This window comes from Prionailurus bengalensis, chromosome C2, assembly GCF_016509475.1.
Source record: "Prionailurus bengalensis isolate Pbe53 chromosome C2, Fcat_Pben_1.1_paternal_pri, whole genome shotgun sequence".
In the NCBI taxonomy this organism is placed as follows: domain Eukaryota; kingdom Metazoa; phylum Chordata; class Mammalia; order Carnivora; family Felidae; genus Prionailurus; species Prionailurus bengalensis.
In genome coordinates, this window is record NC_057350.1 from 141836633 (window position 1) to 141862343 (window position 25711).

General features: G+C 37.9%; 1 protein-coding gene across 5 annotated transcripts in view; it reads right to left on the bottom strand.

Moving 5' to 3' along the window:
* The window catches only part of THRB (thyroid hormone receptor beta), a 388850-nt gene that overhangs the window by 283097 nt on the left and 80042 nt on the right, over positions 1-25711 (bottom strand). For all 5 annotated transcript variants that reach the window (XM_043595532.1, XM_043595534.1, XM_043595535.1 and 2 more), the window contains exon 2: positions 7037-7133. The gene's annotated coding sequence lies outside the window, so the exon portion shown is untranslated. The remainder of the gene's footprint in view (positions 1-7036; positions 7134-25711) is intronic.

Below are 25711 nucleotides of genomic sequence, written 5' to 3' on the forward strand. Positions count from 1 at the left end.
TATTGTTGAATTTATTGAAGGTTTAGCGAATTTTTTTTCCCCAATGTAAATTCTAGATTTAATTGAGAATTAATTCTAGATTTCACCAAAAGTAACACTATGGGGCGCCTATGTGGCTCAGTCGATTAAGGCTCTGACTCTCGATTTCAGCGCAGGTTGTGATCTCAGAGTTTGTGAGATTGAGTCCTGTGCTGGGCTCTGTGCTGACAGTGTGGAACCTGCTTGGGATTCTCTCTCTCTCTCTCTCTCTCTCTGCCCCTCCCCCACTCACATTCTCTGTCTCTGTCAAAATAAATAAACATTAAAAAACAATAAAGTAAAACAAAAACAATAAAGTAACACTATGGACTTCTCCATCTAAAAAATGTTAAAAGTTATTATCAACTAGAAATCATCCTCAAATTATTCTCCATGGTTTCTTTTTCCCATTATAAAGTCCTACATTTTTGCCAGGGGATGTGCTGAACTCCAGCAGAAATGGAGTATATTTAAATGTGTCTTAAGTTATAACTGACTGCATTTCAAAATCAAATACTTTAGGCTTTACATATTTATAGTTATATGAGTAACATTTGTACTTATATGTCCAGATTTATATATTCCAGGCCAAATTCCAGAAAAGGATTTTGAGGTTTGGAACGTATACTGCTTGGAATTTATATATACCTCTGTTCTCCTCTCTTGATGTGGAGAGTAGGTAGTTTATTCTACTTTTTAATATCTCTACTTATATTCACACAGTTTCTAAAAAGGACATATATGATAATGTGGCCTAGTAAAAATAAATGCTGAATTCCTCATTGAATTATTGTTTCTTTTCATGCCTACTCATTTATAGTTCTTAAATTTGTTGTTCTCAACGTTTGACATACCATCATTAAGGGGATTCTGAAAATTCTGTAGAAAGCAACTGAACTGAATTCCATAGGAATACAAATAACACAGATGCCACTATCTGGATGTATGCATTGCTCTTGGGGCAAAGTCCTCCCATGCCTGTTATTTACTAACGATGTTTAGGACATTACAGGGAGGTCCATGGGAGAACAGATCAGTGTTTTGCTTACCATACAGAGGCAATGGGAGTGCTTGAGAGGATTACACACCCCATGTCATTTGAAGAAGCAACCTAGGTTCCATGCCTCCTTATCACAACTTCCTCTGTCCAGGGCCTCACACGCGTGTTATGGTAAACGTCCCCTCCTACTGACAGTCACACAAGTACCCCTGCTGAACAATGAACCTCCCCAGAAAGCATCTTAGGGAAGCTCAGGCTTAGTTTCAGCTTCGTGGCCCATAAATATCGGCATCAAACAAGCTCTAGGGACACCGGGGAAAGGCTAGTGTGCAGACCAAGGTCACAGCACATTCCAGTGCTTAACCTAACCAAAGGACATAGACCAAGAAAGCTTTTCCAAAACCAGGCAGCTGCATTTCGTCTTTGCATATTCAGACCAAAGCAAATAAATACCTGCTGTTTCAAACAGCTGGGTAGTTTGCTGGAATGCTAATGAATCACCAAAGTCATGGATGGTAGTGATGTTTTCCTCAGGTGGCAGGAAGGCCCCATGAGGAGGAGTCCTACACCTTGCCAAGCTTTCAGACTACTGAAGGAACAGAATGATATAGGACGGGGATCTGACATGTTGAACTTTAAATCCAACCTTCATTTTAGCTAATGGTCCTTTTAATTCTTTGGGTTCAAGGCCCCCCAAAATGAGTTTTAAAACTGGGAGTCCACCATATCTTTGGATTGAAAGGGAAATAGCATGAACAGATACTAACTCCCGACTTGAGGCAGGATTTTACATTTTTTTATCCCAGCTTATCCGATGATGGCCATCAATAGATATTTTTATAGTCCCATAACACAGAAGAGAAAGATGAGGCTCAAAAAAGTTAAATACTGCACTGAAAATTACCCAGAGTATATAGCAGAGTCAGGATTTGGATCCAGGTCTGTGAGATCCTATGCCCATTTTCCTTGCTTCCTTCTTGGGATAAAAATATATCTTCCTGGGGGATTTATGGGAAGAGACGGAAGTTTCAATATGATCCCCAAAAGCATACTTAACTTGCCTTCTTTAAGCTCAGCAGTGTAGAAAGACACTTGTCATTCATGTTCCCTTCTTGGACAAGTACACAGAGGCTATTTGTGGAAGATGAACCTGCCTGTACAAGAATCAGCACTTTGAGAGCTGAAGAGAGGGAAAAAACTTGACTTGTTCCTAACCTTGGACTCAGTCTGGTGGCGTGACAGATGGGGGTTTCCCTAATTGCTGGTCCTGCCTGCCACAGCAGCACAGAACTGTGGGTATGGGTGGCATTCCCCTTTTCTTGGGACTACATTTCACTCAAGGGCCTTCTGCTGTTTTCTTGAGTGCTTTCAAATAAGACAATAGCATAACCTTCTTGGAAGTAATTTGACTCCTAAGTTTCAAGGAGCTTCCTTCTTTCATTCAAATAGGTAAGAGCACAAAGCAATGAGACATCATCAATAGCACCAAGGCGTTCAGGCAGGCATCTCCTGACTTATAGGTCACACACTGCAGTTGAAGTGTGTGTATGTGTATTAGTGCACAAAAGTGAACACAACTCCTTTGGAAACCTTTAGTGATTGACATCACTCTTCATCTAATTTCTGAGTATCCCCCCACCCCTGTCACCCATTAGGGAGACCTCAGCATACTGATCAGAGGCTTTGTAAATGTGTTCTTTGGTAGTTCCAAGTGTGTGTTTAGAATTTCAACCAGTGTAAGGGCACCTGGGTGGCTCAGCTGGTTAAGTGTCCAACTTTGGTTCAGGTCATGATCTCACAGTTTGTGAGTTCAAGCCCCATATTGGGCTCTGTGCTGACAGCTCAGATCCTGGGACCTGCTTCGGATTCAGTGTTCTTTCTGTCTCTGCCCCTCCCCCATTAGCACTCTATCTCTGTCTCTCTCTCAAAAATAAACATTAAAAAAAAAAGAATTTAAACCAGTGTATGGGATCCCTGGGGGAGAGCAGAAAGAAGCTGGAACTCTCTGGCAATTCATTTTTGGTATAGATGCCTCATGTGGCATGCCCCATGAAGTTCATCACACAGCTGACTTTCAGCAAGATGTTCACTCACTATCAGTGAGGAGATTGTTTTAAAAATTCACTCTAGGGTATCCACATACAAAAGAATAAATTTAGACCTTTTCTTCACACCGTACAGAAAAATTAACTCAAAGCAGATTACAGACTTAAATGTAAGAACTAAAACTGTAAAACACTTAGAAGTAAATGTAGGAGAGAATTTTCATTACCTTGGGATATGCAAAGCCTTTTTTTGTTTTGTTTTCCATTTTTTGCAGTTCGTTTTTTTAAGCATAATTTATTGTCAAGTTGGCTAACATACATGCAAAGCCCTTTTGGATAGAATTCCAAAAGCACTGGCAACAAAGGAACAATAAATTGGGCTTTATCAAAATTAAAAACCTTTCTGCTTCTGTGGCGACCATCAAGAGAGTGAAAAAGACAACCCACAGAATGGAAGAAAATATTTGTAAATTATATTTCTTATAAAGAACTCATATCTAGAATATATACAGAACTTTTACAATTCAATAATGCCAAAACGAGTAACTCAACTAGAAAATGGCTAAGGATCTAAACAGACATTTCTCCCAAGATAATATACAAATGGGCAATAAGCACATGAAAAGATGCTCAGCTTCTTCAGCTATGAGGGAAATGCAAACCAAAACCACAAAGGGATACGATTTCATAATCACTAGAATGGCTATCATCAAAAAGACAGATAAGAAGTGTTGACAAGGATGTGGAGTAAGTAAGTGGAATGCTTACACCTGATGATGCAAAAGGAAAATGGTGCAGCTACTTTGGAAAAGTCTGACAGTTCCTTAAAAGTTAGACAGAAAATTACCAAATAACTCAACAATTCTACTACTGGATATGTACCCAAGAGAAACGAAAACGTATGTGCACAGAAACACTCGTGCAAAATGTTTGTGGCAGCATTGTTCATAACGGCCCAAATTCAGAACAACCCAAATATCTACCAACTGGTGAATGGATAAGCAAAAGAGGTTATTATCCATGCCATGGAACATTATTTGGCAATGCAAATGAATGAAGTCCTGATACATGTATGTATGAATAGAATATGTATGAACCACAAAAATATGATGCAAGAGATTGAAGTCACTCACAAAAGGCCATAGATTATATGATCCATTTTCATGAAATGTCTAGTTTAGGCAGGTGTATAGAGACAGAAAGCAGATTAGTGGTGGCCTAGGGCTGGGGTAACAGTGGGGGAGAAATCCATGCTAATGGATTTCTTTTTGAGGTGATAGAAATGTTGTAAAATTGACTGTGGTGATGGGGGCACAGCTCTGTGTATGTACTAAAAACCACTGAATTGGACACATTATAGTGTGATGCTAATGCACTTTTTGGGTCACTCTCCAGAAGAGACCAACTTTTATAAGAAGACACTGAGTGGGTGCCCTCATCTCCTGGAAGTCACCGAGGATGGACATTATACTCTACTCAATGGATGCTCGAATTTCTGATTTTCTTTTTCTTCGTAGGTAAACTGTATGTTTCGTTTTCTATGGCTCTTATTTTGGAATCTTTGTAAAGCAGGGTTCAGAAAAGGTGTTCTGAAATAAGATGCATGGAACTAAACCATTTACCTCATTACTTGAGGAGTTTTACTTTGGTTCTTTTCATCAAAAATCCCACAGTTTCAAAACTGCTAATTTATTGCTAGAATAGTTCATTGCATTGGATAGAAGGAACTTATAAATAGAAGCTGGGACTACTGTTTTGCTTGTTATCAGTACTGTTGAATGACCAATTGCATTCCCTTTAAAAATGTATCAATTGGGGGCGCCTGGGTGGCTCAGTCGGTTGAGCGTCCGACTTCGGCTCAGGTCATGATCTCATGGTCTGTGGGTTCGAGCCCAGCGTCGGGCTCTGTGCTGACAGCTCAGAGCCTGGAGCCGGCTTCCGATCCTGTGTCTCCTCTCTCTCTGCCCCTCCCCCACTCTCACTTTGTCTCACTCTGTCTCTCAAAAATAAATAAATGTAAAAAAATATATATTTTAAAAAATGTATCAATTGGTTCTTTACTATTCTTAAGCAGAAGTATGAATCAAAACACTAATTTATATCGTTTAAAAAATAAAAATGACACATTCCCCAATCTAGAAGTCAGGAGACAGAGCAGCAATTAGAGAATTCAACATAGGTCATGATGAGCTCCGGGTGATGCATGAAAATGTTGAATCACTATATTGTGCACCTGAAACTAATATTACAGCATATGTGAACTCCTTGCAATTTAAATAAAAACTTGAAAAAAAGAAAAAAGAAATCAACATACAGTCACATTCAGTTTTATGAAGGAAAAAGCTGGATATTTTTAAACATTTAGACACTGTTAATATAATTAAAAGCTGTCATCAAGTTTTAAGTAAGTAGAATTTATTGAGGGCAAAAAGACAGCATTTGGGGGAGATTATGCACACTGGATTTGTAAAAGAAAAGAACAGTGTTTGAGGATTGGTTTGGCATTTTTGATGCTTTGAAAAAGGAGACTCGAGAAGGACCCATCAAAGCAATTTATTATCTTGGATATGATATGTAAATTGGTCATTTCATCGCTTAGAGATTTGTTCTACGTATCTGAAAGTAGACTCATAATGTAAAACCACAGCCAGCCATCAGTGGGTACACAGAAACACTTTCCTCTGTCTCTTTTGCTCTTTCATACTTTGGCATGCAATAATGAATAAACCAAGAAAGCATATATTCCTTGCAACCCCAGAGTAATTTTTTATCAGTGTTAGCCGGCACAATGAAGTTGGCCCCCACGTGAATGTGCATTTTAATTTTAGCGCATTTGACAAGTCTCCTTTCATATGGAATTGACCTCGCAGCATTGGGGGTGGCGATTCTATCTGTAAAGGTGAAGAGGAGCTCATTTGGTCAAAACAAAGCAAGTTGCTGGTGGAGAAGTCATCTCTCTGCCTGTTATGCTATTGTAATTGTCTGTCATGCTATTGTAATTGTAGCTTCTCCAGAAACATAACAACTGACAACACAATGATGATTCAAAGCCACAAGTATCATCCTCTGTATTGTACTACAACTGATTATGGAGCAGTGGCAAAAAGGATGCTGGGTGGAGAGACTGGAAATACCTAGTGATGAATACCAGTAATTAACCCTTATCTGTTAAAAAAATGGGATTGAACACTACAAAGATTCCAAAATATGAGTCACAGAAGCCTGCATGCACAGTTTACCTGTGAAGTGAGAGGAAATCAGAGCTTCCAAGAGCCACCTGTAAGAGCATAATGTCCCCCCTCAGGACAAGGTAGGGCAAAAGGGAAATGTAGACATCAAAAACTCAGGTCATTGAAAATAACCAAAAAATTTCACAGATACATTTTTGTCAACATTTTTCTCCCCTCGGTCTACCCAAAAGGTACAACGGTGGCAAAAGTGACCAATTTGAAGTTATGACTCCTGTTTTCAGCTGATCGACACAATGATAAGGAATGTATTGTCAATAGGCAGGAAACTGTTACACAATTTGGTCCTGAATAAAATGAAAATGCAGGGCTCTTGTTCAAAAATTGTGAAGAATTTCAAGATGGTAACAGCAAGACCGTAACTAAACCAAGCACAGGTTGCTGTTCATGCAGCCAGCCCGGCCAAAGGCTAGAAACAGAGAGATCTATACGCATGCCTGTTGTCTTCTGGCTAATTTAGCTTCTTTTGGCAGAATGCACATATGTACAGACTCTACAGCTTAGGAATGACCTTGTGTCACTTTCTCATTTATAGAAACCAACACCCAGAGAAGCAAAATGACTTGTCTAAGGTCATGAGTTGCACAACAGAGCCAGCACCAAATCCCAGGTGTCCTGACTCGCACACATTCTTTCCCCTACACCAGGTTGCCAGTCTCCAGTTTAAATGTAAATAATTAGGAAACACTAAGTACAAAAAGGGGGCACAGAGGGAAGGACATTACCTCATCAGAACTTCCTTTTCAACTCTTCTGTGCAAATAATAAAATGCGGTCTGAAACTCTGTTTCAAATTCCTTTTCTGAGTCAACTCTTCCACGTCCTAGGAAAAAGACATCATATGACAGCTTCAGACACTGAAGCAAATTACCTTTGCCGAGAGCTCACTTGAGCCCTTGGAGTTAACGATCACAGACCAAGGTGGTTATTAGTGGATGGTTATGAGGCAACACGTTAGTAAACTAATCAGTGTTCCTGTACAAATATTTAAAATAATTCTGAGATAATTTGAACTTTAACACTGAGCTAGCCAAACCCATTTGTAATCTGAACCCAAGGTTCTAATAAGTTATTGCCTTTTGGATGTCCTTCAACATGAGGGACATTTTTAGAAAGATTAGCACTTGAGTGGAAACAAAGACTGACATTTTCAACGTAAACATGAGACCTGGAGTTTGTTTAATACAAAACATGATGCATGTGTCTTCCTCACTCAGGTGCATGTGTAAATTTAGTACATCAAAATATCTGTTGCAAGGACACTGTCGTTAAAAGATACTGTACAAATCAAATATAAAGGGAGCTTTAAAAGCTTATGAAAAACATTCAACCATGTGATGAAAGAGTTCAAGGTAGGCTGGCAACCGCATGATGCAATAAAAAAAACACTGTCCAGAGAGGCAAGAGACACCTGCCACCGCCCCCCCCCCCCCCCGCCACCCTCCCCGACAAGGCACAGGTATTAGGGCCAGATAGATCTCTGGTTCAAATCCCAGCTTCACATATATTTTACTTCTGTGAGCCTTGGCTAATTCATCTGCAAAATGGGGTTGATACTAAAGCCAAACAGCTAGATCAGATGCTTTCTGGGTGCCTCAGTGATCTCTGCAATCTATGATTCACACACCTTTAATTATATCTTATTGAATTGCCCCTCAGAATTTTTACTGGGGGGATTAAAATTAGTTTTGCATGCCCAACGTTTTCCATAACTTTACGGACTGTAGGTAGCAACAGGGAAAAACAAAATATTCTCTGGCTTGGATAAATTTTGGCATAATTATAGGTCTGGTGTGTGGAAAATGAGAGCCGGATGAAAATGGTGCAGAGACATGAGTAACCCAAAGAGTCTGAGGCTACAGCACTTACATCTCATTAACCGCCAATTACTGTATTTATAATTTAACACAAAAAGGAAAAACACAAATGGGGTTTAAAAAAAAATCCCTTTTATCTAGACTTCAGTTTATACTTGGCCGCTAAAGGCAGATTTAATGCAATAAGTTGAGAAAGGGAGTAGTTAGATTGAGAAACGAAAACACTTTTTGATAACATGTGAGGCTATAAAAATGGCTTGGCTGAATCTATTAACCAAAGATAAATAATACCCTGCAGGAGGAAAAGAAACAGCTTTTTCTGGATCGTAAGGTCTGGCATGTTTTTAAAGACCTTGCTTTCACTAAAAATGTAACACATCCAATTGAAAGAGACATTTAAAAAAAATTTTTGTTTTTAATGTTATTTATTTTTGAGAGCAAGACAGAGCGTGAGTGGGGGAGGAGCAGAGAGAGAGGGAGACCCAGAATCTGAAGCAGGCTCTGGGCTCTGAGCTGACAGCACAGTGCCCGACTCAGGGGCTCGAAGTCACGAACCGTGAGATCGTGACCTGAGCCGAAGTCGGACGCTTAACCGACTGAGCCACCCAGGCGCCCCAGAGAGTCATTTTTTTAAATTCGTGATTTCATAACACTTTTGCATCCGAGATCTTGTCTCTGTTCGGATGAGACCATGTTCAAGACTTTCATCAAAACATGGGAATAAAAATGGCCCTCAGTTATTTGTGTGATTTCATTATTAATCTTCCCATGATTCCTATTTCTATTATTACTGTTGCTATTCTCATTACTACTCCCCCTACTAATGCTGTTACTACTACTGTTCCACATCTGCATTTCTAAATGGCCATCTGACGGGAATTCTAATGAATAACAATTGATTGTTCAGCCCTGGAGTCTCTGGCTGGCTCTCTCGGTGAGTCTATTTCTGGTCTGTATCTCAGCGTAGTCCATGGGCCAGAAGCTTTATCACCTGCGAGCTTATTACAAATGCAATCTATGGCATCCGAAGCTCTGGAGTGGGGGCCAGGAGTAAGTGTCTTAGCAAGCTCCCCCAAAGATTCTGATGCTCAGATTTGCAGAGGAAGTGACCCAAATGCCAGAGAACAGAGGAAGGAGGGATGGGAAAGAAGTGAGGAGGAACACCTGGAGCCACCACCTGCAGACTTGACCTTGTCTGCTTCAGGGCAGGCTGCCTATGCCAAGGAGAAGAAAGCAAAGTCTGAGGCAGGTCTGCAGGAAAGAGAGCTCCTTCCTGCCCCAGGATGTGGTTGCAGAGGCTCCTGCCTTCAGCTTCCCGCCTCCGAGAGGAGAGGCACCACCAGAACTTCCCCCAGCCATTGCTTGTCTCTTTTGCCTGCCAAATATTAAAAATGACAAGACTCCTTATTTTTCATCAATGTAGGCAAGTCAGATGGAATTAGCTACGGTTTCTGAATTAGTATTTCTTAAGGTGTGAGGTTTATGCGTTTCAGGGATGCAGTGATCCTCAGACCCACCGAATCAAAATCTCTGGGGGTTGCAGGAGGCTTTAAAAAACCACCCCTATGCTGTGTCAGATTTGATCTACTGTTCTACTTTTTTGGCCTCACTTGAAACTTAGTTTGGGATGAGGTTTCAAAATACATGCTCTAATCCATCTGTCTGTCCTCCCTCCCCTCTTTCTTTCCTTCTGTAATAAAATATTCTCAATAACACAAGCTAATTAAAAAAAATACACACAAAGAAGAAAAGAAAAAATTACCTGTACTTCCATCACCCATTTTGATGAATAGTTATATAAAATAACATATATTGATTAAATAAAATTAGGATATAAAAGGATTACATAATATCCATGAAGAGATAACCACAGTATATTTTTAACTTGTCACCTATTATTAAATATCTAGAAGATTCTAGATTTTCTACTTTATAAATACTCATAAACAACTCTTGTCAACAAAAAGTCTTTGTACCCATTCCTGGACAAATGACCTTCGTGGTCAATTTTTAGAATTGGAATTTCTGGTTCAGAAATTGTCTTCCCTTAGAGTATTCTACACACATTGCCAAGCTGCCCCCTAGAAAGAGAGTACCAGTTAAGAATCATACCAGGTTGTAAATTGATAAGGCCATGTTAAAAACAATTTGGCAATCTAGATACGGAGAACTCAGTATATGCCTACTTCTAGACCTGAAAAGTCCACATCATGGAACACAACCTAGAGTGACTCTTTCACAATAGTAAAAGTTGGAAATCTCTAAATACCTATCAATAGAGGAATAAAGAGAGAAATACAATACAGCAGTTAACAGATATGAACTGGATCTATATGTACCAACCTACATCTATCTCAAAAACATAAAGGCACAATGTTACACGTAAAAAATCTTGGTCAAAGGATACATATAGAATGGAATTATTTATGTGAAGTTTTAAACTTATTTGTCTTCTCCACCATGTTGCTACTTGCACTGAAGGTGCAAAACCAGTGGTGGATGAAACTGGCAACCTGGCCTGGATCAAGGCAGCGGGGTCAAATGCATGAGTAGCCACTGTGCCTTCCATAGCGTGCACGCTCCAGGCTTACCAAAACCAAACAAGCCGGCTTCACTCAAGAGTGTCCTTAATGAGGAATAAAAGTGAATTAATCAAATCTCAACACTTGGGCACTTTTTAAATAAAATACAGAGCGACAAAATAGTGTGAATGTAGGACTTCTGTGGCATATGAAAGTATGATCACTGAGTTGTGAACTGAACTACGTGCTTTCTTCATAGAGTATCATTTTTTCTTGAAAGAAGAAGAGGCAAATTATGGTTATTATGGGTGTTCGGCCAACTTTTTTCTCAACAGTGATGAAGAGTCTGCTACTTCAAAGAAAATGACTGACAGTATTTTTTGTTAATGATAAAATTTCATGCTTTCAAATGAAAATTAGAATTTTGGAAAACTTATAACCACCACTGAGGGCTTGACAGATCCCTAAAATCTAAAGACTTCTCTGAGATCAGAGGAGACGTAGTAAATAAAATCTTGAACATTGTACAACAAAACGTAGCTACAACTGCAAGATGTGCCTTACTCATCGAACAACTATTTTCTAAATGGTCAGTGCATGATGTTACAAGACCACGGATGGGGAAAAGACCCACTCAAAGTGCAAGATAAATGAATAGATTTTAATGTAACGAAGTACAAAAAGTTCAGTGATATGGGTTTAGATTCCACATTTCAACTGCCTATTTAGAAACTGCCACTTGTTGAATTTTGGTATACTATCAAAGCAGAATTTTTGGTTATCAGAAAAGGCTATTAAAATACCGGTCCCTTTCCCAACTACATAACTGCTTGAAGGTTGATTTTCTTCATATCCTTCACAAAGAAAGCGAGGCACAACAGAATGAAATCAGAAGCAGATACAAGAATCCAGTTGATTTCTTCCAGGCAAGACATTAAAGAGATGTGCAAAAATGTAAAACAATACCACTCTTGTCAGTGATTGTTTTCTTTGGAAAATGTAGTTGTCATAAAAACATTATTTACGTTGACATGTAAAGAATTTATTATTGCTCTTTTAAATGAATTATAAAAAGTTTAAGTGTTTCTGTTTTAATTTCTAATGTGGTAACTATTATAAATATTAACAGACAAAAGTCCTTTGGGGTTCTCAATAATTTTTAAGAATGAATCCAACCAATTTGAAAACTGTCACTGGAGGGAGAGAATATATAAATCTCTTACATTATTTTCGACACTTTTCTCTATGTATGTAACTAAGGACAAAAGAGTAAAAAAGCCTACCAGCAGCATATGAGGATAATGCATGAGCCTATATTCTTACCAAACCTATGAATTATCATTAAAGAAACAAACATACCTTGTGACTTTGAGACTAAGAAACTGTTATGTCTTGATTTTAATTTGTCCCTTTTTCATCACGTGAGTTTGAACAATTTCATATATTTTACTGTTGATTTTAATTTTTTGTGTGTGTTGTCCTATTTCTGTTCATTTATTTACTTGTTCACTCAACATATATTTGTTGAACATTTTATATCCACCATGCTTACTTCTAGGTATACCTGGAATATAGCTGTGAACAAAAAGGTCTATTGCAGGGGTTGATAATACTGTGGTCTGTGGGCCCACTTTGGCCCATTTCCTGTTTTTGTAAGTAAAGTTTTATTGGAATACAGTCGTATTTATTTCTTTACGCATGGTCTATGGCTTCTTTCGGGCTACAAGAGCAGAGCTGAGTAGTTGTAACAGAGATTCTGGTGTCTGCAAAGCCAAAAGTATTTACTATTTGTCCTTTACAGAAAAGGTTTGCTGGCCTTTGGTCTTGTGAATTCTTCTTCTTCTTCTTTTTTTCTTTTTCTCAATGTTTATTTTTGAGAGAGAGAGAGCTTGTGAGTATGCAAGTGGGGGACTAGCAGAGAGAGAGGGGGACAGAGGATCCGAAGCCGGCTCTGTGGTGAGAGTGCAGGGCTCAAACCCACCAAACAAACCCTGAGATCGTGACCAGAGCTGAAGTTGGATGCTTAACCAATTGAGCCACCCAGGTGCCCCTGGTCTTGTGAAGTCTATAGAAATACTGTCTCTTTCCTTCATATTTGTCAAGACTGCCTTACATATTAAAAAAAGAAAAAGAAGACACTTGTCCTGCAGATGTTTACCCATCATGTTTATAGTCTTTTAATTTTGTTTGTGATTTTTTTTCACTGTATAGAGTATTACATTTTATGTTGAAATTTGATCAGATCTTTTCTTTTATTATTTTTTTTCAAGGTTTTTTTTTTTTTAATTTTTATTTTTGGGACAGAGAGAGACAGAGCATGAACGGGGGAGGGGCAGAGAGAGAGGGAGACACAGAATCCGAAACAGGCTCCAGGCTCCGAGCCATCAGCCCAGACAGAGCCCGACGCGGGGCTCAAACTCAATGGACCTCGAGATCGTGACCTGGCTGAAGTCGGACGCTTAACCGACTGCGCCACCCAGGTGCCCCAGATCTTTTCTTTTAATATAATTGTTCTTAACCTTTTGGGAGCATTGATTTTTAAATAAGTTATTGGCTACTTTTGCTTTTCAATATACTTTGGATGAATTTTTAAATTATTTTGTCATCTTACTGAAAGAATCCCTGGGTGATTCTGATTTCAGATTCAGTCAATTGTTAGATTACATTGGGGAGAATTTAATGTCTAAAATATTGATTCCTTTTGTTGAGGAGTATAGAATATCTCCTTGTTAAATCTCATCTTTTTCCAAATTTTTTAATATATTTTTTCCAAGGAAGTCTCATATATTTGTTTTTATTCCTAGTTATTTTTCTTATTTTATTTTTTTACATTTTTTATTTATTTTTGAGAGACAGAGAGAGACAGAGGGCAAGTGGGGGAGGGTCAGAGAGAGAATGAGACACAGAATCTGAAGCAGTCTCTAGGCTCTGAGCTGTCAGCACAGAGCCTGATGTGGGGCTCGAATTAATGAACCATGAGATCATGACCTGAGCCAAAGTCAGATGCTTAACTGACTGAGCCACTCAGGCGCCCCTATTCCTAGTTATTTTTAATTTTAAGTTTGCTATTGTGATATGTGGGTTTTTTGTTTATTTTTTAATTATGGTATTAAGTACTTTATTTTGTGTATTTATATTTGTAAGTACTGTAGTGAAAAATTTTGTAATACTAGACTCTTGACTATTCTAATAGCTTTTATTTTCAGTTGATTCTCTTAAATTTTCAATATAGACAAATGGTGATTTTTTTTACTTGCCCTTTCTAATTATCTAATTTTTTCCTTGTCACTATATTTGCTAGATTTTTATAAACATAATCAAAAAATTTGTTGGGGCGCCTGAGTGGCTCAGTCAGTTGAGCGTCTGACTTTGGCTCAGGTCATGATCTTGTGGTCTGTGAGTTCAAGCCCCTCATTGGGTTCTGTGCTGACAGCTCGGAGCCTGGAGCCTGCTTTGGATTCTGTGTCTCCCTCTCTCCTGCGCCTCCCCGCTCATGCCCTCTCTCTCTCTCTGTCAAAAATAAATAAACATTAAAAAATTTTTTCTTGTTTCTCATTTTAATGAAAATACATATAGAATTTTATAAGTGAAAAATTTAATCTTTGTTCCAAATAAATCTTTATCATTTTAAGAAAATAGACTTCTATGTCTCTTTCATAAAGAATTTTCATTACCGGGGCACCTGGGTGGCTTAGTCAGTTTGGCGTTTGACTTTGGCTCAGGTCATGATCTTGCAGTTCATGAGTTCAAGCCCCAAATCAGGCTCTGTGCTGACAGCTCAGAGCGTAGAGCCTGCTTTAGATTGTGTCTTGGTCTCTCTCTGCCCCTTGTCCACTACACTCTGTCTCTCTCTCCCTCAAAAATAAATAAATATTTAAAAAAAAAGAATTTTCATTATCATTGTATAGTAAACCAAGTACATTCTGAAGATCTATGACAGGATACAATTTTTCTCATTTAACCTATTAATAAGATGAATTATAACAAAATCAGATTTCTTTAATAGTAAAACTTCTTGTGTCTTTAAGAACCAACTATTTTGATTATGTTTTGTTATTGTTTTTATGTTTTGCTAGATTGCATTTGCTCATAAATTACTTAAGATTTTTCAATCTGTAAGGTTGATTTATAAGATTTTGGTGTCATCTTTGCTAGGATTGCCCTGTACTATAGAAGAAAAAGGAATTGGAATAGTCACATCTTTTTTCTATCCCCATAATAGTTTACAGCCGTTAAAATTTAAGTCGCAAAGGGTACCCTAAGATCATGCTAATGAGATATGGTACAACTTTCCTCCACTAAATAATCTAGAAAGTTATCATATAATCAGGCAGTTAAAAACAGCAACAACAGAGTCAGATTTAGATTTTAATTTCTTGTCAAATGGGGGCAATCGTGAAGGGCCCCTCACTCCTCCAAATAACTACTTGTAGATAAGGGATGAGGTTCTCCTGTAAGCACTGAATTAACACTTCTAGGTCCATGGGAATAGCCACTGGATTGAGACCAATGACAGAGATTAATCCATGATATTAACACATCCGAAGAAAGAAAAGGTCAACACTCGCAGTATGGTCACTTTTATAAACTGAGCTCAGAGAAAACAAACTTTGGCAGTGGTAACTGGGTGCTGTTCACAGGGAGGAGACACAGAATCCAAGAGCTCTAAGCATCCAGTTATGAAAAACGTATTCCATAGTGGTGGTGTAGGCATTTCCTCAGGCCTCCTCATGCTCTGGAGAAATGTCCTTCAAGATTATGGTCTTTTGCTGATTCCATGTACACCATCACCTTTTGGCTTACGAGTTCAGCAATTTCTGCTGATTATAGAAAAGTTAGCAAGAATTGTCTAATCTGCAGAGCAAGAACTTTTTTCTGCTGGGAAACCTCACCCCTATGTTTTCATGCACGATTCATTTCTATGGGTATCTCTAAGGGACATGTAGGTAACACTAGACCCACCAACTGAAACTTCAATTCCTTCTGATTTGAAATGCTATTAAGTTAGTGAGGCATTTTTAGATGAACAATATCAAATACATCCTAATTTATGAAAATAAAATAAAGTAATTTGCTAACATCAGTACTTTGAGCAAATCACATACAACATGTCTTGACAACCTATCCATGTGGATCTGGATCCTCTTACTGGACAGCTGGGAACTGTTAGGCTGGATAATTCCAATGGCATTTCCATTCCATGAATCTGTAGATCATTCCATCTAGCTATGACTTTCTAACATGATGTAGGAGGATTTCTTAAAGGAGTTATCATTTCCCTGAGGTTATCTTTTGCCCATTAGCCAAAGGTATCAAAGGATCCTAAAATAATTCTAATTCCCATTCTTGGTGAAATTTGGTATTGATGAATAACTATTCTATCCTTGGCTCTCATAAGGGAATTCATGGATAATATACTGAAAATATTTGACCCATACGCAAGTTATTTGTATCAGTAAGGCCCATCCTTAAAGCTATGAGTTTTTTACATGGTTAAAAACATGCCATCTTTAAAAAATACAGATAGAAAGATATCCTAAGAGGATAAAAATGAATACAGTGAGTATTATTCTGCCAAACTGAACTATATAAATTTATTGATACTAATTTTTTTGATGAATGATAGATTTTGATCTATAGGACAGAGACATTAAATATCAGCAACTTTACCTAATCTATCTCAGCCATTAAAGGTTCATCAGCCTATTTTCTCTAATAGAGGAGAAATACATCTATTAATTTACCAATGACAAGAAAGTCAGATTGAAACAAGTTGGTCTTATTTTTTCTCAATTATTCAAACATAATGCTTCTGAGAAGTAAATGACATTTGTTTTATGATTTTCTGTCATTTGGCTTCTCTTCCTGCATCATACTGAATGAAACAATATCATACCATTCTGCTGTTGTGATCACACCAAATTTCGACATATGCTTAGTATTTGGCTCTAAGTGCCACTGTGTCACCAAATTCACACTTGGATCCAAACTTGACTGTGTGTGAGCACGTGCATAAGCACGTGTATGAGCTTGTGTGCAATCACATTTGGACATTTGTTTCCTGATAACAGAAACCCAAGCATATGTGTGAGACCAAGCATCCCTTTCCTTTTGACACATTTTCTGTAATTAGATTAATTAAGAAATTTAGCACCAGCATTAAAAATTGGAAGGGGCGTGTATCTGTAAACTTCAACTGCGGTTATGGCAAAGACCTTTATGTCACCCGAAATGTATCTTCTAGAGTCATAATCTAACCTACAAGACACGTTTTCATTTACTTTAAAGCACAGTTCGAATCATTACAGAAGAAAAAAAATCTTTTCCATAAAGAAAATAAAGATGGGGAAATAACACGGCTTATTTGAACATTAAACTATCCTCTATAAAAATGTCAGCCTAACTGGATTACTTCCATCAATGTTGTAAAAATAGAATCGGCAAATGAGACTTTGATGCTGGTGGTTGAAAAAAAATTTTTTTGGTATTTCATTCTTGTGGTTTACGAGGTTACTAAGACTCTCGATGTAATTATGGCTTGACACGTTCTATCATTTTTTTTTATTTATAGTCTTCTAAAGGAAGTGGTGTAAATTGCATTCTTTAAAATATCACTGAACTTGTTTCAAGTACCCCAAATTTCATTGGGAGTGAAATACAATTACTCAAAACATGAACAAGTTTCTAGCTACGAATTTGAGACCTATGAATACCAGAGGGATGAAGACCTAACTGTAAGTTAAATTAGCACAGACAAGATACATTCTGTAAGAATTTGGAGTTCGAGGAACATGAAAGGCATTTGGGTATCATTTTTAGTTATTTGTTTTAAATCAAAAGAGAGAGCAGAAATAAAATAAAATTATTTTTAGAAATAAAAAATAATACACATCTTTGTGATAATGACTTTCAGGAGAAAGTCATAGGAGTATAGGCTCTCGATTCATACAGACCAAGTTCAAGATCTGGCTGTGTCACGCGTTAGTGTTAGCTGTATGATCCTGAGCCACTGACTAACCTTTACTCCTCAGTTCCCTTAGCTGTATGAGGATACTAATAATATGTTGTGTACGTCACAAGGCCATTGTAAAAGATTAAATTAAATAATCCATGAAAGCACTTTGCACAGTACCTGACACATAGAAATGCTAAATAAATATTCGAATTTTTAGAAAGAGAACATCATGTATATTGAAACCAGAGAGATTCTGAATATAGCACTGATGGTAGCAGAGAGGCAGTTGGGAAAATGTGGTACTCAGGCAGCTGCAACTGTAGGAATCAATTTTAAAAAACACACATGTTCCTGATTTCATTGATTAAAAAGCAATTCATGGAAACATCTGTAGACATTCTTGCATTCAAGGCTCAATTTGTTTGGCTTGTCCACTGCTATTCATTTAGGACTCAATACGTTTAGCAGACCTTTGATGAGGTGGAGTAAATACCAGGTTCTAAAAGCGATTTCCTCTATAGGCTACTAAAGCTGATTGCATTTTGATGAATGCATTGCGAATGGAAGAGCTTGAAATTGGATATCCATTCATCGTCAGAATATAATACTGACAATGTTGAAAATTCCTATGGATCTCTTGATAAGTCAGAAGAAAAATTTAGGCACCAATGAGACAGGAAAACCATTATATAAATGATACTAAGCTCTAGAAGCTTCCTGCTGGGAGAGTATGTCCAGAGATTGGATGCGTATGATCCGAATTCAAAGACCAGAGGAAAAGAGAAAGAAATTTACCTTGATGTTGGAACTGAGAACATAAACCAAACTGGCCAGCATTCACCTGTATCCATTGTTATCTAGGCATTTTAACAGGAACAGTGCAAATATTCTAAAAGCAGAATTAAGCCCAATCTTTGGAATAAAGGGCAGATGTTGAGGGCCATGTTTCTGTGGACGTTACATTTTATACAGCACATAAATTAGTATTAGGGAAATTGCTGCCAGGGGCTCTTGTTAATACCCCCTGTGCTTATAGTGTTAAATGCAAGTAAAATTCAATTTCCATTTTAATGCTTATAAAAGTCTTCTCATTCTAATGAAAAAATTGCCTGATGTAGCCATTATATTTGCATAGTTGCAGATATATTTATGATTATAATGACCCTCTTAGTGAATGATTAGAAAATAATTTCATGAGTGGATAAAACGTACTTAACTTTAAATATACAGTGAAAATTGCAAATTTGAAAACAAAAATAAAAGTTGCTTAAATACCTTTCAAAATTGCAGCTGTCCTATTCATTATTCCAAAAAAAAAAAAAAAATCAGGATAAACAAGTCTTTGCCTCAATGATCTACACTGGCTATCAAAGCAGCTCTGACTTCCAGGGCTGATTTACTCTTCATTTTGTGTTTCTGCAGTGAATTGGTGTAGGAATATAACACGGATGGGCCATCATCATCAATGAGTTGTGACCTTTGCTTGTTCAGGCTAAACGGTCCTGGGAGTGCTGAGTCGACAACATTCTCTGTTCTCATGTTCCTTTTGGCCATTGGCTGAGAGTGGTGGCAGGGGTTAGCAGTTCAGTCTGCTGCTGTGAAGCGGGGTTTTTCTTCTGTGAAGCTAATTGAAACTGCAACATTGGCCTCATTATCATCTTGTAAAACCCCTCTGAACTAACTAGCTCAGACAGCCATGGTTATATGCTAAAATCAAAGGCAAGATGATTCAAAGAATTATGGGCTTAGAGTTTGAGCCATTTTCTAAATATCAAAAAATACAAGATTAAAACTCAGGGCATAATTTCATTTACATATGCCAATATGGTTATCAAATTGACAGCTTTTCAAATTTACCACCAACATAGGCTAAGTAGGGAGGTGAATACAAAGAGACCCTGAGATGTTTTAGTTTCAGCAATGATAATGTCACTCTTCTTACCATGGCCATGTTTAAGTCACATGGCCAAGCAGAATGCCCTAGGGTTGATTTTTTTCAAACCCAGTAACAGTGAATCATTGTTTAACTCAATTGCCTTAGGTTCAACCTGATTGTATTACTAAGATTAATAATAATAATAATAATAATGACAATAATAATAATAACAGTAAATAAAAGTGAAGTAAGTTTATTATGCTGCATGCTCTCAGACTACTTTGATCTAAATCAATAGTTCTCAATGGGGGTAATTCTGTCCCCAAAGGGACATTTGGCAATATCTGGAGACATTTTTGTTTGTCACAGCTAGGGTGGGGTTATTGGTAACCAGTGGGGAATGCTACTAAACATCCTGCAGTGAATAGGACACAACAAAGCACTATTTAACCCCAAATGTCAACAGCGTCAAGGTTGAAAAACCATGTTCTAAATAACCAAATCAGATTGCAGGGATCTGGTATCTGGTCAGTTGAGTAGTATCTGGTCCTTACTGTTGCTGAGGTCAAAAAAAAAAAAAATCAGCATGCTAAGAGAGGATTTATCAAGTAGTTTAAAAATTTCATTTCTAAATACAAAATACCTGGCAATGAGGTTGGGGACAGAATAAAAGCAGGAGAGGAGAAAATGTGAACATTTTATTTAGAGAAAGTACACTGTCATAATGAGTCAAAAAAAAAAAAAGATGTGCTAATTTACAGCAATAAAAGCTGATGTAAATTATTGGTAGGATAATCTATATGCTAGCCAGGTTGCTTTTACAACACGCAATGACAGCATTGTATTTAAGCGAAACGTTTTTCTGATCAGAGACGAATGATAACTCTATGCCCTGATTTACCTGTATATTAAAATATATCTTAAAATTTCAATATAAATTTCTCATATTGACCAAAAATAGATTAATGGAATAGAATAAATGCCCTCCAAACAGACTCCAGTTTATATGAGAAACTTAAAAAAATGATCACGAAACTATCACAAATCAACACTAAAGAGATGGGATTGTTCAACAAAAGTGACTTTAAGATAATCATTTAATTCTTTAGGAGTTTGGAAAAACTTAGTCATGATCTCAAGTTCTCTCCACATATCAAAATAAAAATATGGATAGATTAAAGAGTTACCAAAAAGAAAAACTATAAGAAAATCAGATAGAGTGATAATATTAGATATAGTTACAATAGATAGCGGCTTTCTGAGTGTGGGAAAATCTTCTTAAATTCTCCTACTATAGCAGTAGAAGAAATATAAAGGGAAACCTTGATACAATGTTCCTATGTCAAAAAATTTTACACTTCTACATGTCAAAATCCTCAGAAAAAAAATCCTCAGTCAAAAGTCAAAAACATATCAAATAGGGGTGCCTGGGTGGCTCAGTCAGTTAAGTGTCCAACTTTGGCTCAGGTCATGATCTTAAAGTTTATACATCCAGAGCCTGGAGCCTGCTTCAGACCCTCTGTTCTCCCTCTCTCTCTGCCCCTCCCCTGCTCATGCTTTCTTGCTTTCAAAAATAAACATTAAACAAAATGAAGACATAAATCAATACAAAGATTTGTACACTGACACTCACAGACATTTTATTTGTAAATTCCCCAAATTGGAGACAATCCAAATGTTCATCAACAGGTGAATAAATGAAACACATTGTGGTATCCATACAATGGAAACAACTTGGCCATAAATATTCATAGATTATTAATACATGTAATCTCAACTAATTATGCTAAGTGAAAGAAGACAGACAACAAACATAATACATACTGAATGAGTCCACAGTTCTAGAAAAGACAAACTACCCTATAGTGACAGAGCACAGATCTATGGTTGCCTAGAGATGTGGGCAATGGAGTAAATGGATCACAAGGGCAGAAGAGAAACCTTGGGAGTGACCATAAGTTCATCATCTTGACTGTCACGAAAATGTCCAGGTACATACATATGTCAAAATTTAATATGTATATCAATGACAACAATTGACATTGTATGTCAATTATACTTCAATAAAGCTGCTATAACAAGTTGTTCTTTCTATGCTTCAGTTTCCTCCTCTACAGAAGGGGATAATAGATCCTATCTCATTAGGTTGTTTTGAGAATTAAACTTGAGTAATGTTCACAAATCACTCTGTTCAGAGTCCCACACACAGTAAGCACTTAAAATTGTAGCAATATTTATTGTAAAAATGGTATACAAACTTTTCATACTGAGTGAGATTCTAGTATGTTAAAAATATGCTTAGAAAAAAAGAAATATTCCAAGATGATAAAAGCTCTTTGATTTGAATTGTAACAATAGGGGAAAAATTAATTTGGGGGTGATTTTGTTTTTGTGATTTCCATTTCCTCCATTTTCTAGGATTTCTACAATGACTACATATTGTTTTTATTCAGCAAAAAAGTTTAAGAAATCATAATAACCAAAGCTCTGCTAAACAAATCAAATGGCACAAAGCGTATCTGCTTCCTGCCTATTTTGACACCCTGGCACCCCTATAAACTTGCAAATGCTGAGTCCACCTTGGAGAAAACAAAGCAGCATATGACTTCCAGGACGACAGGACAAACCTGGCCGTGCTCAGCTGCAAGGGTGAGCCTGGTTGGTCCTAAGCTGGATTCTAGCTCGAAATTGAGAAAGCCATAGCTGAAAGAGTCAAAAAAGAGGTGGGACAAAGAAGCGGAGCAGGAAAACTAGCAGCAATCCTGCCAGGAAGCAGCTGGGGGTGCTTGTCTCATCTGGATGCTTGAGAGGAAAGTCGCCCTTTATAGATGGAAAGCACCACCCTAAGCTACCACCACTGCTACTGTGGTTCTTATCCATCATCTCTTGTTTGGATGACTTGGGCTGCATCTTAACTGCTCTTCCTCTTTCCAACCCCATTCCTCTCCATTCTATAGTCAGTGTTGGTACACACAGAATGCATGCATTTGCCTCTGGCCTATTTAAAATCCTTCAGTGACACTCCATAACCCTTTGTAGATAAGGTCCCTATTCTCAATATGGCCCATGTGGACTTGGATGATGTGCCTCCTCCCTACCTCTCTAGCCTCATCTTGTCCATTCTTCTTCCCTCTCTCCCTCTGTGCTCCTGCCCCATTGGCTTTTCAGGTTGTCCAAGTTCCTTTGGTCCCTCCTATCTCAGTTCTGTCTTATCATCTTTGCTTTTTATCATGAAATATTCCCTCCCCATTGCTTCTCACTTATCAATTTCCTTTTCATTAAAGGTTCAGCTAAACAAAGAAGTCTGACATCTCCCATATACTGCTGCAATCTCCCATAATACTTTTTGCTAAAATTCAGTTAATTGGCCTAGGGTCTTCCTAGCTGGTGGGCAGTCTGAGAGCAGAACCATGTCTGTGTTGTTCAAAGCAATAACCTCTAAACAAAGCAGACTAGCAGGCACTTATTGTTGATGATTTTAAAAGGGCTGTTCCAGATTCTCTGATAAAAGCATCATGGTAGAGGAGGAAGAACATCAAGCCACTAGGACACTCGCCTGCCAGTGTTAGCCTTGGGCAAGTCATTTCCTTCTGGTTTTAAAATAAATATTTGTAAAGCAGGCCTAAATTAACCCCTAGGTCTTCTCTAGATCTAAAATGTAATTGGGTGAGATTCAGGTCATGTCTCAATGAGTCGCAATGATTTCTTGAGCAAATTAGTGCCCCCTGGTGTTCTGATTTCAACCAGCAAATAACAATTTAATGGTATAGAACACTAGAGCAGTATCACCAACAAACTGTCACTCACTGTTTAGAAGCTAAAATGTCAAAATGATGGGCTTCAGCTATTAGCTATTCATAAAGTTTTGTTCTACCTACAAATATCCTAATCCTTGGCTCACCTCAATCTTTCACAGACAGCAATCAATAGAAACCCCCCAAAGAATGGGTAGCTTCAGTTTTGGTCACTCTTAAAATTGACCTTGTACATTCACTCAGCAGAGTGAACTGGGAAGAAAGCATGGAAAAGGGATGTTTGGGACCATCGCTGGACCAACCCTAGGACGAAAACATATCACCAGCTCTTTTTTAAAATCTTTATTTCACACTTGCCTTGGACCCCTATGGTGTATGTACATTTTAAGGTATATCTCAAATGGTAGGAAGTAGGAAGGCACTTGTATTAGCAAATGGAAACACTGAATTCCAACTCTACCTTGATAACAATGGTACTGGTGCTTAGAGGGAATTCAAGGAAGATACTGCATAAATGAGGCGAAATATACAGCCATGAAAACGCATCCTTATTAAGAGAAAACCAATGTTTCCAAAAACAAAAGCTGACGGTTGCCTACAAATCCTTTATCTTGATCCAGGAGACAGTAAATAATCACTCCTAGGATAAGTATGTCAAGTTTATATTGAGTAAGTTGATTCAACAGGAAGCCCAAAGTTAATGGTGAGAACTTATTTGTTATCCTTCTTCTTCTATATCTCCAGGCAATGCTACATGAACAGCACATATCTGTATCTTAGGAGCTCTACAACACAGCCAAGGGAGGATGGGCTTGAACAATTGTGTGATAATTCAGACCAAGAAAAAGTTAAATGAGTAAAAGCTTTATCTTGGTTATCCAGACAAAGCCACATTACATGATATTAAGAAACAAACAAGGGGCACTTGGATGGCTCAGTAGGTTAAGCATCCGACTTTGGCTCAGGTCATGATCTCATGTTTGTGGGTTCAAGCCTCGCACTGGGCTCTGTGCTGACAGCTCAGAGCCTGGAGCCTGCTTTGGATTCTGTGTGTGTCTCTCTCTGTCCCTCCGCACTCTCTGTCCCTCCCCACTCTCTCTCTCGCACTCTCTCAAAAATAAATAAACATTAAAAAAGAAATAAGAAAAACAAAGAAACAAACAAGGGGCACCTGGGGGCTCAGTTGGTTAAGCATCTGACTTTCAATTTCGGCCCAGGTCATGATCTCATGGTTCGTGCGTCTGAGCCCCTCATTGGGCTCTGCAGTGATGGTGTGGAGCCTGCTTGTGATTCTCTTTCCCTCTCTCTCTCTCTCTCTCTCTGCTCCTTCAGCATGCAGTCTCTCTCTCTCTTTAAAAATAAATAAATAAACTAAAAAAAAAAAGAAACGAACAAATACACAAACCAAAAATGTTGCTTCAGGGTATGCTTCAATGCTCCTAGAGAATTCAGTTTTGAATACTATCTTCCAGGAGACCTAATCATGTCACAGCCATATAATCTCTGCTACTAAATTATTACTTAGAGGGGGACATTATGGAATAGACAGCCCCTCAACTGTATTCTGGATACAGATTCATTATATTAGAAGGAAAATAAATAAATAAATAAACACAAAGACTTCCATGAGTATTATATCAATGACATTCATAAATGGTATCCATTTTGGTAGAAAGAGTGATTTACTACATACATAACTGTGTTAGCCAATAAGCATGTCTAAAATGAAGTGGCATCTGTGAAAACCCATCCCTAAAAGACTCAAGTAAGTGTGTTCAAGAGCAAAGTATTTTCTATTGGATAGTTGAGGGAAAATTCTCCATGGGTCTTTCAAGTTTCTGCATGTCTTATAAGCAAAAACGCTGACTGCCTTTGTTCCAGACTAGCTGCTCAAGGATGTTCACACAGTGAACAGACTTGGAGGGGAGAGACAGACTCTTGTTGCATCAAAGTCCAGGTATGCTTAGAGCCCATCAGAAAAGATTTGGGTTCCCTGAACTCAGGATTCCTTCTAGTAATGCAATTCATTGCACATACAGGTGCACCCAAACCTCTGCATCACCTTATGGGAATTGGGACTTGAGTAACAGGCACAAAAAATGTTGCTATTCTGGCTGCTGCTAGTGCTATGAGGAGTAAACTCTTTTATCTCTGTCCCAAGAGTGTCATGTTTTCTGCTCTCATTCGTTCACTGTGACAAGCTGTTAGCCTGCAGTAGGGGGAAAAAAATCTCAGACCCTCAAAGTTCTTGTCAGGCAAGAGTCTCATAAGGGATGTAATCCCTTTTGATTTTGAAGGATTGACTCTGAGGTTCATTTAGTGCTCTTTAACCAAGTTAATTGTTTTTGCCTAGTTTTGGATAAATCTTTGTCTCTCAGAGTAAGAGGCCTGGTTCCTCGTACTGCAGAAGTCTTCCCAGAGTAACCTGTGTAAATGGACTACTGATGAGATGAAGTCTTCAAGGCCTCAAGGGCCT